The following is a 15,151-nucleotide window of genomic DNA, read 5'->3' on the forward strand; positions in this document are numbered from 1 at the left end:
AATTCACCAGAAAGACATGACCATATACTTCCATGGTTTAACAATAATAACTAATTTTAGTAAGTTATTTATGGCTATAATGTACACCGTAACAGAGTTACTCAAAAGTCAAACATTCAAGGCACGGCTAACTATTCCTCAAAGACACACACATACAGGTTGGATTTGGCACGAGGGCGAGTGATGGTTCAGTACATAAAATTTAATTAACAAGATATTTCAAAAAATGAAATGCTCTGTCAATAAATAAATGCATAAAAACCGAACCAGTGACTCGCGACTCGTGAGCTGTAAAGCCACGACAAGGCACCAACCGTTTTACAGGCCATTCACGCGCCTTTCATACCTGATACAAACCAGACCATTGACACCATCCGGAAAGAACAGCAACACATTACAACAATCACAATAAGGGACAAGGTACACCCTACTTCAGAAAGAGATAAAAGACAAACATTACTGCACAGCCATCAAATCCGCAAGCACACACACATTCTGGTTGGATTTGGCACGAGGGTGAGTGATGATTCTGTACATACAATTGTATTTGCAAGTAATTTCAAAAAAATGAAATACACTGCGTATAATTGAAAGTATGATAAACTGAACCACTGACTCACAGCTCGTGAGCTGTAAAGCCACGTCAAGGCACCAACCTCTTTACAGGCCATTCATACACCTTTCGTACGTGTGACACATACAAAACATTCACACCGCCAGCCGCGGACCCATCACATTTCAACACTCACACCAGCAGACAGCGCCATTCAAGGGCCCATCACTTTCACACGCCCACATTTCTGACATTTCAACAACACAAAATGATGGACTGCGTGGAGTGTCACTCACCTAGCAGTGTGTGTAGTGACCAAAGTAACTACTCACACACCGCCAGCCGAGCGCCAGTCCACCGACACCACCACCCAAGCACCAGACCATGCACACCACTAGCCAAACACCACTCAGCGCACACCGACAGCCAAGTACCACTCCACACACACCACCAGCCAAGCAACACACCACGCACACTGCAAGCCAAGCGGCACTCCACACACAACGCCAGCCAAGCACCCCTCCGTGCACAGACAGCCAAGTACCACTCCACACACACCGCCAGCCAAGCGCCACTCCACGCGCACCACCATCCAAGCACCGGACCATGCACACCGCCAGCCAAGTAGCACTCCATGCACACCACCAGCCAAGCGCCACTCCACACACACCACCAGCCAAGCACCACTCCACACACACCACCAGCCAAGCGCAACTCCACACACACCGCCAGCCAAGCACCACTTCGTGCACAGACAGCCAAGTATCACTCCACGCACACCACCAGCCAAGCGCCACTCCACGCACACCACCAGCCAAGCGCCACTCCACGCACACCACCAGCCAAGGACAAATCCAAACACAACACCAGGCAAGCGCAAGAGCACGCACACAGCCAACAAAACACCAGACCACGCACACCGCCAGACAAGCACCAGTCCACAGACACCGGCAGCCAAGCGCCAAACCATGCACACCGTCAGACAATGGACACTACACGCAAACCAACATCATACTTTAGTTTTTTTTGAAAATAAAAGAAAAACAAAAACAAATTGCAAATTGATACAAATCTACTAACTCAACAACTACACTAAAAAGACTACACAAATGCAAACTTTGAAACTGAACAATAAGACCAACCAGTTCACTTTACCACTCATTGATACTCCCAAAAATTCTTTTGCGTGTGGTACAATCTATAACAAGCAGGTACACACAGCCCAGGGTTTGAAGGGCAGTCAGGGCAGTACATACGAACCTCCTTCCGCAAACCTCTTCGCCAACAGACTCTACATCTCCGACTGGGAAAGTCTTTTGAGGTTGTAGGAGGAATTTGACCAGGAAAATGGCGATCTTTCAATCTGGCAATATCCTCCACCACTCCAACTCTAGGAACACTTGCCTGTTCAACTAAAACAAGGCTGCCTATTACAGACTCCTGAAACTTTTCAAAAGTAATCTTTGACTGGGGACAAGATTTCTGGAATACAACAAAAGCATTAAAGGTTGCCAAGTGGAAAAGATGGATAGCCAACTTCTTGTACCAAATGTAAGCCTTACGAAGAGCAGCATACGGTTCCAACCTCTGATCTACTCTGTCAACACCACCCATGTACTTATTGTAGTGCATTATGCACACAGGTTTGCGCACTTCTGCAACCTGACCCCAAACAGTCACCGGTTCAGTGCTTTCATCATGTATTGTAGTCAACATGTAGACATCTCTCCTGTCTGAAAACTTCACAGCTAGAAGCTCCTCACAACGCAATGCACTACACTGTCCCCGAGCAAGCTTCTGACACACAAGTTCTTTTGGGAAACCTTTACGGTTTGAGCGGATTGTGCCACAAGCAACAGTGTCCACTTTGCCCAATTCCCTGAACAACCGCACACCAGTGTAGAAGTTATCGACATACAAATGATGGCCTTTGTTAAAAAATCCACGACCAAGTTCCCACACAATTTTCTCAGTCACTCCAAAAGTCGACGGACAACCAGGGGGGTTAATCCTGGATTCCTTACCAGTGTACACCCTGAAATTAGAGACATATCCAGTCTCACTGTCACACAGCATATACAGCTTGATTCCATAGCGTGCCCTCTTACTAGGAATGTATTGCCGAAATACCAAGCGGCCTTTGAACAACAGCAAAGACTCGTCCACTGCAATTTCTTTCCCAGGATAAAAGATCTCAGAAAATCGATCAACGAAATGATCAATGACAGGCCGAATCTTGAAAAGACGGTCACAATCAGGGTGATCTCGTGGCAAAGCAAGACTATTGTCAACAAAATGCATCATCCGAAGCAGAAGCAAATACCGATCACGACTCATGACTGCCGGAAATATAGCTGTAGCCATCAAGGGACTAGTAGACCAATATGAAGCCATTGATGGTTTCCTAAGCAAGCCCATCAAAAAAGTTAAACCCAAAAACTTTTTCATCTCCTCCAAATTTGTGGGAGTCCACCGGGTAGCTCTAGCGTGGGGCTTAAGGCTGGCACTGTTCACCCTCAAAAAATTTTCAGCATACAAATTAGTCTGCTCTACAATCTCTGCCACAAACACATCATCCATAAACAACTTGAAAAAATCAATAGGCAAAAAGTTTTCTGTGTTCACCCTACACCCTGGAACACCAGTAAATTCAGGCAATGCCGGCTGCACCATGCCTGGTGCAACCCAGAGGTCAGAACTTTCAACATCAAGTCTTGCAGCCGCAGGCTGCCGCCCAGCTGCCTCTCGTCTCACTGCACCAACTGGAATACTAGCAACCCCAGGCTGCAGCCCAGATGTCTCTTGCCGCACTATTGGCACAGGAATGTCCTCCGCAACCACAGACACAACAATGTCCTCTGCAACCACAGGCGCAGCAACGTCCTCCGCAACCACAGGCACATCATCCACACCAAAAGTAGCTTCATCAGCACTCAGAGTGTCTTCATCATCAGATGAAGCCATGCGTAGAGAAAACTCACTACCTGAATCTTCACCTCCCACCTCTGGTTCAGAATCAGAGTCAGACTCTGGACCATGGTCAGAGGAAGAATCAAAAAGCAATCCAACAACTTGCTGAGCAGTAATCCGGCGGCTAGCCATTATCCTTACAAATAAAGGAGTCTGCACAAACAACTCAACAACCCCAACACTGCGCAAAGTAAGATAAAAAATGTAAGCCTTTTTCAAAAAAAACTAATTTTGAAAATATATACAATTCACTTACAAGACACAACTACACTCACCAGCACCTACTCTGCAAAGACACAGCAAAGAGGCAACGATATCCCACTAGAAAGAAGAAGAAAAAAAACTTACATCTACAGAAGGACACATCAAAAACAAATGCAAAACATGTTTTACAATCACAACAAACAGAAACCAAACATACTCATATTTTACTACACACTTTGCAAAAAAATACAATCACAGTACAATTGAACAAAAAAGAGGTCTCTTACCAAACACATACAACTACAGAAACAGCAGAACAACAGAACCACCAGTAACGGAACCGCACACTGCAACACTCTAAAGAGAAAAAAAAACAATACACATTAGAAGAAACAAAAACAACACACATTACAACAGGCTATGTCACAAATGGGGGGTCTGTCCCCAAGGGGGGGAGATTATAAATCATTATAAACGTGGGCCCCCTGGAAGCAACTCTACGGAGGGCAGAGAGCCCAAATAAAGACACGGCAGAACATACTTTTGAAATGGGCACAAGGAAGCAACCCTTGGCCAAGTGGTCGCTCCCTATAAAAAAAAAACCCTGAAGTCTAGTGGGCTTTTCTACCCCCCCTGGATCCATAAACGGTAAAAAAAGTTGAGGGGGGGGCAGAACAGTCTACAATATTTATAATGCCCCCTGGAAGCGACCCTTCCCCAAGGGGTCGCTTCCTTTTCAAAATACAAACAAATCCCTGGTGACTAGTGGGCTTTTCTGCCCCCCCCCTGGGTGCAGATCGGCCAAAAAATGGCCAATCTGCCCCAGGGGGGGCAGAAAAGTCTGAAAAATTATTTATCCCCCTAAGGAAGCGACCCTTGCCCAAGGGGTCGCTTCCTTTATAAATATACATTATTCCCTGGTGTCTAGTGGGCTTTTCTGCCCCCCCTGGGTCCAGATGCGGCCCAAAAAACGGCCAATCTGCCCCCAGGGGGGGCAGAAAAGTCTAAAAAAAATATTATGGCCACTAGAAAGCGACCCTTCCCCAAGGGGTCGCTTCCTTTTCATATAAAAACAAATCCCTGGTGACTAGTGGGCTTTTCTGCTCCCCCTGGGTGCAGATCAGCCGAAAAAACGGCCGATCTGCCCCAGGGGGGGCAGAAAAGTCTGAAAAATATTCTATGCCCCTAAAGAAGCGACCCTTGCCCAAGGGGTCGCTTCCTTTATAAATAAAAATCAATCCCTGGTGTCTAGTGGGCTTTTCTGCCCCCCCTGGGTCCAGATGCGGCCCAAAAAACGGCCGATCTGCCCCAGGGGGGGCAGAAAAGTCTGAAAAATTATTTTCCCCCAAAAGGAAGCGACCCTTGCCCAAGGGGTCGCTTCCGATTTCAAAAAAAAAGTAATCCCTGGCTCTAGTGGGCTTTTCTGCCCACCCTGGGTGTAGATCGGCCAAAAAAACGGCCGATCTGCCCCAGGGGGGGGCAGAAAAGTCTGAATAATATTATGGCCGCCAAAGGAAGCGACCCTTGCCCAAGGGGTCGCTTCCTGCACAAAAACATATGCCCAAAATCACTCCCTGGTGTCTAGTGGGGCATTCCTGGTGCACGATCGCGACGCTGTGCGCGATCGTGCACCAGGAATGCCCTGCATTGGGACATCAGGGGAGAGGAAACACAGTTTCCTCCCCCCCGATGCCTCAAGGCACCGAAAACCGGCCCCCCCGCCCCACCGGAGCACCAAACACTCACCTTGCTCCTGGACGCGCTGGAAACAAATGGCTTCCAGCGCGTCCAGCGCTTCCTGATGACGTCGGCGCGCGCTGTGCGCGCTGACGTCACCAGGAAGCGTGGGGGGGCCAGGGGGTGGCAGCGGAAGGTCTTCCGCTGCCACCCCTGCAAAAACAAATGTGATCCCTGCACAAGGGGGGGAGCGCCAGCGCTCCCCCCCAGGGCTGTACTGATGACGGAGCGGTTCCGTCATCAGCACAGCCCAACCGATGCTGATGACGGAACCGCTCCGTCATCAGCATCGAAGGGGTTAAAAATGGTATGCCTATCTCAATTATTTGGCCAAAAGCAGACTGCCTTACATACACATTTGTGAAGCAGTAAGACAGCATGCAAATCTGTCACTGTTTGACTTGCATGGAACAGTATTTATGATGTTGAGCACATTTTGCATGTGTCTTGATACCAACATGTAGCCATCAATTCTGCAGTTACTAGTCATGTTGGATCACATGCGCACTCTAGTTTGTGTAGAATCCTTACTTATCAATGTGATGGTTGGTACATCCACTGTATCATAAGTAGGGCTCCGGGTTTTGTGGTATTTTTTTTTTTTTTACCATTTCCGTCTGTATTAATCCATATTTATTTTTTTGTCATTTTATCTGTATATATCTGCATTTATATTTGGCGCAAGTAAGATAAAACTCTGGAGCTAGTATTTTTCTATGTTTATTTAAATAGACAGTGCACATGGTTGTTATATATTTAGCTATATTTATATATACGTCAAATTAAGTGAATGTAATACATTTGTGAGCTGCTGCTGTGTTACAATATTGAAAACACTATGTCAGTAACCATGATTATTAGATGTAAACACATTTAGAATTTCGACGAGTGCACCTGTGCGCTGTCAGTGACCTGGCCAAAGAGGGCATGAAAGAGATGACAGCTTTCATGATAATTTAGATATTTTGGGTGCCTCGTTGCTCTTATTGCCAGTTCCATTCTACTCTCTGCAGCATGATCTGTGGTGCAAGTTGCTGTCCACAGCTGAGCAAGCAAACAACCTCCTTTGAGGCAGCGGGCTCTTATTTCTGACCACCAAGGATCTTTAAAGTGTCATGCCAACACCTTTGTCTCATATCCGCCTTTTGCCACGATCTCCCATGTGGATAGGGCAGTCTTGAGAATAAATCATGTGCCTGGTGTGGGAATTAAGTTGCACTCCTCAGAAATTAAAGGCCCTGCATTAGTCCTGCCGGGCTCTATTTCCATCACACTTCTGAAGCATGAATGAATGATCAACACCCACATGAGCTAGCAGCTTTTGAAACACTTTTTTTCAACTAATTCCTTCGCTAATGCAAAATACATTTTTCAGAAGGGAGAGACAGTCTCTGCATTGAAGAGTCTGGGCCTTGAACATGTATCATTTGCCTTATTTTACCTTTTACTGCCTAGTAGCATTGAACCTTTTACTGAATATAGAAAAAAAAGTTCTGTTTGTTGAAGACGTTTTCGGTGAATTCATGCGCTATATCACGCAGTTTAACTGCGGCCACGGAGGACAAAACATGTTTTAACTCTGAAAAGAGTTTACAGATATGCTCTGGCTTTCTCTGGCAAGATGCACCTCACAGGAATGTTTACATTCTGCTATTGTTTTCTTGCTGTGTTTCTTCATGCCAACCAAAGTCAGGGTCAAAAGTTTCGTTTTACGGCCTGCAAAGATCCGAATGTTAATCTGACCGAATTCCCCTACTGTGTTTATGCTGCCGGTCTTTTAACCCTTTTCGAGTCACATTCAAAAGATTTCTTTTTGTTTCTCAACGTGACTCCGGGCCACTGGTCAGGAATTTGTCTGTAGCACTTCCCAGTCTTTCATAGGAGTGCAGAGAGGTAATCAAAAGCTCTGCACCGACCCTGCCTCTCCGACACCAGACCTCGACCCCGCCCTGAAGCGAGATTGTAGTATCATCCGTTTCCGACAACAACTAGAGTGCATCTAAGGCTTCATCAATTTATTTCTTCCCCTCCACTCCCGCGTACAGTGGCTCAGCCCACTTCAGAAGCTTTTGCGTCGGAAGGGGTCTTTATAATGGCACGTTGTGGCTGACCGACCAGAAGCTGAAAGGAGATCGGTGGTGCTTGCATACCTAGCACAGTACACCATGGCGATCGCCTGGATGTGGCCAGGGTTAAAACTCTTATGCTTTTTCAGTTTCATTTTAGCGCTCGTTGAAGCTACAGAGTCCTTTAAGTGCGAGTAGCTCTGGCTTGGACAACATATTTGAAAAGATCTGGAAATAAGTTACACAACACAAGAACCAGTGAAATGCACAAATTATACAGCATATACTCCATGTTATCCAGCTCCTAATATTACTTGTAAGGATCCAAATGGCAATGAGATACATTTTATGGGAAAGAAATCGGATTTTACAGGCCCATACCATGCCGTAATGTAAATGGTTACAACGGAGCAAGACTTAATCAACTATTACCAACGAAACATTTAGAAAAACACATACGTATCGGTGAAAATCCAAACATGTCTATGGATAAAAGGGTCGCAAAACCACACGAGCAGCTTCAACAGGAAAATGAAAGTTCTTATGATTGTTACTTTAGCAGAAGTACTCTGTGTGCAGAAAGTATTTTTTGTTCTTTTAAGGAGCAGCCATTGAAAAAACTTTACTGAGGGGCATTGGTAGAATATGAAATTTAGTTTCAAAATTACAGTTTCAGAATCTTTAAGAACTAATGCCATGCCAAATAAATGTTTTGTTCGCAGGCTTCCACTCTGTCAACTTGAACAAATCCTTACGTATCAATTACTTCATTGTAGGGGCTCAAGCATAAACATTGTTTATTTTAGGGTTTGGGAAGCCACAGACCTACAGAACAATGCTATGAATATGAACATAATTTAATTTACCATCTTTCGTGTAAATATTGTTTATAGGTGTTAACTGCTATATTGTGTATTGCTTTTAATAAATAAGATTTCAAGACTCAGGGACCATTTGTTTAATGACTTATTATTGCCACACTTCCAATAAGCAGTTTTAAAATAAAGAAAATAACAGTTTGCCAAGCAATTCTCTGATACCGGTTTGGTCGTATTTTCCATTTCTATTTATAAATACAGATGAAAGAAAAATATTTCTCCTTCTATATTTATGTGTAAAAATCCATTTAAACCGAAAACCGGGAGCCTTAATCATAAGTGCCTAGGGGCAGATTTGCAAGAAATGGATGCATCTATGCATCATAGCTGAGATGCATCAGTTTACTTATGTCATACAAAAAAACCCTTGCGACATCATGGGCGCATTGCAGAACATGCATTACGCATATGTTTGTGCAAAGGTCATGCATTGCTGGAGTCGTGTCGCAAGCACAACGCAACTCCAGCAATGCTCAGGAATGCCTATACCTATTGGCTGTGTCACCCCTTACGCCTGCTTTAAGTAGGCGAAGGTTTTGACGTAGTGGCGTTGTAGAAGTGACACAGTGAAATCATGTAGACTGCACTCCATCACTATTACAAGACTTTCTTGCTTCAGAACGCCCACCCGACATACAATATACCTGACGCAGGTATAATGTGGTGCAGGGCTTTATAAAGAGACGCATCTCTCGAGATGTGTCACATTGTAAATGTGTTGCAATATGGCACATTGTTTTTGCCGCCAATGTGTCACAAATGTGATGCAACAGCAATACAAAAATGTTGCAAGGGGCTTGTAAATCTGCCCCCTATAATGCTATGTCACCTGTAATAGGGCTAACATAACATCATCCACATCAGTGAAGGAGCCCCACACCTGACACAATAAAGAGCAGCTGCCTGTTTGTTACACTGTCCCTAATGATCTCAAACAACATGATGAATGTGTGGAGTTTAGACAGCCATCTTGTACAAAACTTACACCCTCAAAAACTCTTCCTGAGCATTGGACATGGGTCGGCCTAAATATTGATGGCAAAAATACTGGCTGTAACCAAAAATGAGTCCTGTAACGTGTAAATCTGAGAAGAACTTACCCCTTGTTGCTTCTGTTGGGCCCTTAAACTTCCCATCAAGTTCCAAATAGGCTACCACAAGAATGCAGGTCATTAGGGGGGAAAGGGTATGGCGTGCACCCATCACGCGTTGGGAGGACTTCTGGAAGACGAGCTGGATTTCTGTGATCTTATGAGTCTAGCTTCTTAGGTCCTCCCACTTCTTGCAGCAATATATGCTGCACCACCTGAACACGCCCGGGGTCCACACCTTCCTGGCGATGGCCTTCCATATGTCTCACTTCTCATGGGCATTAACCATTATGGATACATGAAAGGAAAGAACAAACAATGGTATGGAGACTTTTTGTTTGTCTGTATTGAATCTAGGGCTTCAAACATCCAACACCTATTGATGGTGTTGTATATTGAACAATGGAGAGTGCATACAATTCCCTAACATCATTGTCCTATGTAAGGACCACATTATGTGACACTTGTCATCAATCACTATCACTACTCTTCACTCTGGAACTCAAAGGGACAGCATGTGTAAATAGAAAAGAGCCAGTTAGACAGATTCACATATGTATTCCAGACATGCACCTGTTCCTCTGGTGAGCCATAGAGCTGGCCATAAAGGGAAAGGACCTACTTTTGCCAGCAGCTCTTCCAGCATGAAGGCAGCTACCGTCCCATCTGTTGGACCTGGCATGGTTGCTCCCAGAGGTCAGAAACAGCAGCAAAAGTGGAGGAGGTCTTGATAGCAGCAGTATTAGGAGCCAAGTGAGGTGAAGAATCAAGTTAATCGGACTCATGGAGAAGTCAGGGTTATATTGAAGTAAGTTTATTCCAGGAAGAAAACGGTCTCATTCATCCAGAAGGCTCAGTCAGATGCAACTGACTCAGACAACCAGTAGTCTCTACCACCAGGTTCTATCACCATGGAGTTACTTCAAACGAATACATAGTCAGACAGGCCTAGCTAGATGATATAGGGAAATGAAAGCACCTTATTACAACCGCCACATACACGTATGCGACATATGCAATGATCAGCAGAGTTGGAAACTGCCATTGGCCTTCTACCATTAATTTCACCAATGTTAGCCTATGGCTGTGTCCTTCAAGGAGTTTCCCGCTCACTGCATGGTCGACTGTCGCCGCCGCCATCTAATTTCAAATGTCCTATCAGCGAGGTCAGGCATACACCATTTTAGGACTTCAAACTAGTGTGTTAGTGACTGTTAAGTGCGGGTTTACCACTTCAAATGGGGCTAGTTTGTTCAAATAATCACACTGCGGTGAACACATATTTGTTTTTTTAAATAAACATTTATGTGTAGTGCGTTACTGTGCTGAAATGCAGTATTAGCGCTGTGTTGTGCACACTTCCGTTTATAGTATTTTTGCAGATAAAAAGTAAAATTAAAAAAAATTATAAATACATTTGAAATGTATTATTTACACATTTAGTTTTCAGATTCATTTCAAGGCCATAAATGGCATTTGTGAAGGTTAAAGGACAAAAAGCAAATGTTGCTACAACCCATATATATTTTGTCAAAATACATGACTTTTGTGTTACTCATCAAATATGTTGCTGTGGATCATGTAAAATAATTTCACATGCTTCTCTAATGTAGATATATGAACTTAGGGAGAGTGAGGAGATAACAGCCTCTGATGTACCACCCATTTCAAGACCTTGCCACCCTGAAAGAAAGTGATATAATCAAGAAGTTCAGGTTGATAGACAAACTATACTGGATTTATGTCACCATCTGGAGCCAGTTCTACAGCCTCACAACAGATATTCTGCATCCATTTCACCAATTTTTGGAATCATGTCTGTACTTCATTGTGTGGCACAGGATCCTGACAAGACACTGTGGCAGTGTCTGGTGGTATAGCACAACCAACTTTTAGTGGTGTGCTACAAGAAGTTCTATCTTCAGTGATGAGACACGTCAAAAACTTCATCCAGTTTCCACGGCAGGAGGATTTAGCCAATGTGAAGGGTGACTTCTACAGTTTGGGTCACCCATTATATGTTGTTGGAGCCATTGATAGCACACATGCTGCCTTAGTGTCACCACACGCCAGAGAACAGGCCTATTGGAATCAAAAGAACTTTAATTCAATCACTGTGCGAGTTGCAGCTCACAAAGGTCTGTGCCCGTTTCCCTGAATCAGCTCATGATTCCTTTGTGCAACGAGCAGCCCTATACCCCTGCAAATGTCTCAACTTGTACCTGAGAGGGCCTGGCTTGTTAGTCAGTAAACTCTTTGAAAATAATGTTTGAGGTATTGTTAGGTACACAATCTGGAATTATATTTGATTATTTTGGGCCTTTTTTGTCTTCCATCTAGGAGACTCAGCTTATCCAAACCAACCATGGTTGTTGGCACCGCTGAGGAATTTAATAATGCCAGGGGAAGTCTACTTCAATGAGGGAATTGGACGAACACGGCAGCCAGTGTAGCTGGCTTTTGGGCTCCTAAAAGCTAGGTTTTGCTGTCTGCACAAAACTGGTAGAGCCCTCCTCTACTCCCCGAACATTGTAGCCTGTTGCATGCTCCACAACATCGACCTGTGACAGAACCTCTCTTATATCGCAGGGATGGAGATCATGAAGAGGCTCCGGATGAGGATCATAATATGCCAAATGAAGATGATATGAGTTATAACAAATATTGATGTGGTGATGAAAGAAGTATGTGGTGTAACTTGGTTGGGAAGAGAAAGTTCAGGGAGAATCAGGCCAAAGGTGTTTGTAGATCAAAGTGTGAACACATTGAATACTGTGTTCAATTACATTGGTCATTCCTGATTGTTTTGTGAAGCGGTGTGCTCTAAAGGTTGCCTTTGTAATGTGACCATCATGTTCTGTGTGACTGGTAATGTTTTCATTTTAGATCTGTTTTAGATTCCTTCACCCTGTCATCTTCATTTGGACATTTCACAGTTGTGACATTTGCAGGTATATGGTGCTGTTTCCAAGTACAAAGGGAACCTGAGTTGATCCTTAGACAAACACAGAGTTTGGATGTACAAATCTTGTACCAAGGCAGTTTGCACTGTGATTGGATGGGAGATTTGAAGATTACATTGGACTTGTTCTCTGTTGTGTATTGGGTCTAAAACAATATGTGTGTGTTCATTTGCACAAAACATATGTGGTAGTGGAGCCAAATCATGATACTCTCCCTTCACATTGGTCTAATCCTCATTGTGTGTAAAGTGCATGTGGGTATTGATGTGTCACATCATTGTGGGGCATACGTCTTGCGGCACACCACTGAAACTTGGTTGTGACCTTCCACCAAATAATGGAACAGCGGTTTGTAATGATCTTGTGTCTCTAAATGTTGTGCTGCTATGGTTTTAACTCTTGGTGTTATTGATGTGGGATTCCTTATGTGAGCCAGATATGGCTTCAGGTGATAACATATATCAATGATAATTTGCCTATGTTATCTTATTGTTTTGGACATATTCCCTTCCATGTTGGCAAGGTCTTGAACTAGAAATGTGCAAACTGGCACTGGGTATTAGTGTAATGCATGGATTGGTATGTTAATGCAAATTTTGACAGAAACGTATTGGTCAAATTGTAAAATATAGTAGTTCATGATTGAATGGTTTGACATATTTAGGAGTCATGTTTGGGAACTTGAAATCAACAATACCTGCTTGCAAATCATCTATGTTGAACTATCTTTTGATGTTTTGTCATTGTCAAGTTATGATGGAATAAAACAAATGATTTGATAGAGTTGAGATATACAATACCAGTCTTTGACTTTTTTAGTTGTACCAAACGTGATGAACTTAGAGAGGATGGACATAACACAAGCAAAGCATAAAAGGGAAGATGTCAGTCATGGTGAATGAAACAATAGTTGCAGAGCCAAAATTGTTTTAAGTCCAATGTCTAAAATACTACTAGCATCCAAATGGCAAATGTATCCAGAAATAGTCCACAGATTAATTGGTAGGCACACATTGGAGGAAAATAGTGTCAAGGTTTCTTGCTGGTGGTGGCAGAGGTCTTGCCTTCCTCATCTCCTAGTGATCTGTGTAGACGTCCCCTGCTGGAGGGAGGAATCCACTGCTGCAGGGGCCTATGGGGCTGCAGTGGTTCTTCCGGTGTCAGGGCCTCCCTTCCAGTGGCTGTGGCTGATGTAGATAGCTCAGATGTTGTAGGACCACAGGAAGGGATAGATGGTGCTGGGAAAGCCCTGCATACATGGGTGTAAATGTCGGGAGCACCCCCATGAGGTTGCCAATATTAGAGTTATGGGCCTCCATGTGGTGGTTGTGCTTCGTCTGCAGCTGCTTCATCTCCCTGAGCTCAGTGAGTACCTGGCCCATCATGTCTTGGAACTGATGGTAGGGTCTCAAGACTTGATGGATGGTGGTCTGGGTGTAAGTGACCCCAGTGGACTCAGTATGCTAGCCCACAAACACTCTCCCACAACCCCTAACCACACTAGCCTGTGCCCTTGACCCAGTGTGCCCCATCCGACTGGGTCCTGAGTGAGTTGGAGGTGGTGTGGTCTCAACATCACTCGGGACTTGGGGGTGCACAATCAGTGTCATAGTGGGATGAATACAGGAAGTGGAGTCTTCAGGTTGCTGTGGTGTCACAGCTGGGGTGGGAGGTGTCAGTGTGGGTGCAAGGAGTGTCACTTCTGCTCAGACTGACCAGATGTACCAGGCTCCTCAAGCTCTTCCACATCACCAGGAGTGCTGTCCTCACTGAATGTTTGATCCTGGGCTGGAGTGGAGGTTCCTTCAGTGGCTGGAACCTGCCTACGTGCTCGGACAGTTTGACCTATTTAGAAATGGAGAATATTCTTATTAGTAAAAAATGTGTGTATTGTGCATTCTAATCTTTTCTGAAAAATAATGTAGATACCCAGAAGACAAAATAGGTAGAGATTATTGTAATCATAGCTTCCAGTGTTATTGAACATAGTACCCTAACATTTATCAATTTCAAACAGTACAACTTCAAACCATGTTCATGAAGTGATTAGGGTGTATACCTGACATCTCCCAAACATTCAACCAAACACTATGGAGAGGTGAAATGTGTAATTGACAATTCCAAGGTCTAGCTGGCTGAAAAACATATTTCCACTACTTGGATAGATGTTTGGCATTAGTCATCATGTGAACAGTGCAGTATCAATTTGTGCAGGTACCACTTATATTCTGCATAGTCATTTGCATACCTGACAAATTTTGTGTCAACACAATTTGATTAGTGAAACTCATGAGATCAATGCAATTTGTTGAGTGGAACTGGAGAACATTCAGGAAACAACACAACCATTTTCAGAAGAGAGAATTGAATAGGGATTGATCACTACATGATACTTTACCATGTGTTGAAATATTTTAGGAAAGAGAGAATGAGCAACATGACATTGCAATGTTCTTTAGAGAAATAGAAACAGGTCATCATTGTAGTTGTAGTCCTATCAAAGACAACTTCCCAACACTTGCAAAATGGCTAGTGAAAAATATTCTGTGGAAATGGGCCAGACACTTACCTTTTGACACATATATGGGTAATGGACTATTTTGTTTTGTAACTCAGGTACCATCCCATCATGTGATATGTAATGGAGATTTACAACAGTTTTCTTAAACGCAGCACAATACATTCACAT

At 43.9% G+C, this 15,151-nt stretch overlaps 1 pseudogene; it reads right to left on the reverse strand.

Moving 5' to 3' along the window:
- Positions 1 to 13,491: 13,491 nt before the first annotated feature.
- LOC147711282 (uncharacterized) lies at positions 13,492 to 14,449 on the reverse strand (annotated as a pseudogene).
- Positions 14,450 to 15,151: the final 702 nt, after the last annotated feature.

The sequence above is a fragment of the Lissotriton vulgaris genome, chromosome 5 (assembly GCF_964263255.1).
Source record: "Lissotriton vulgaris chromosome 5, aLisVul1.2, whole genome shotgun sequence".
Classification (NCBI taxonomy): Eukaryota; Metazoa; Chordata; class Amphibia; order Caudata; family Salamandridae; genus Lissotriton; species Lissotriton vulgaris.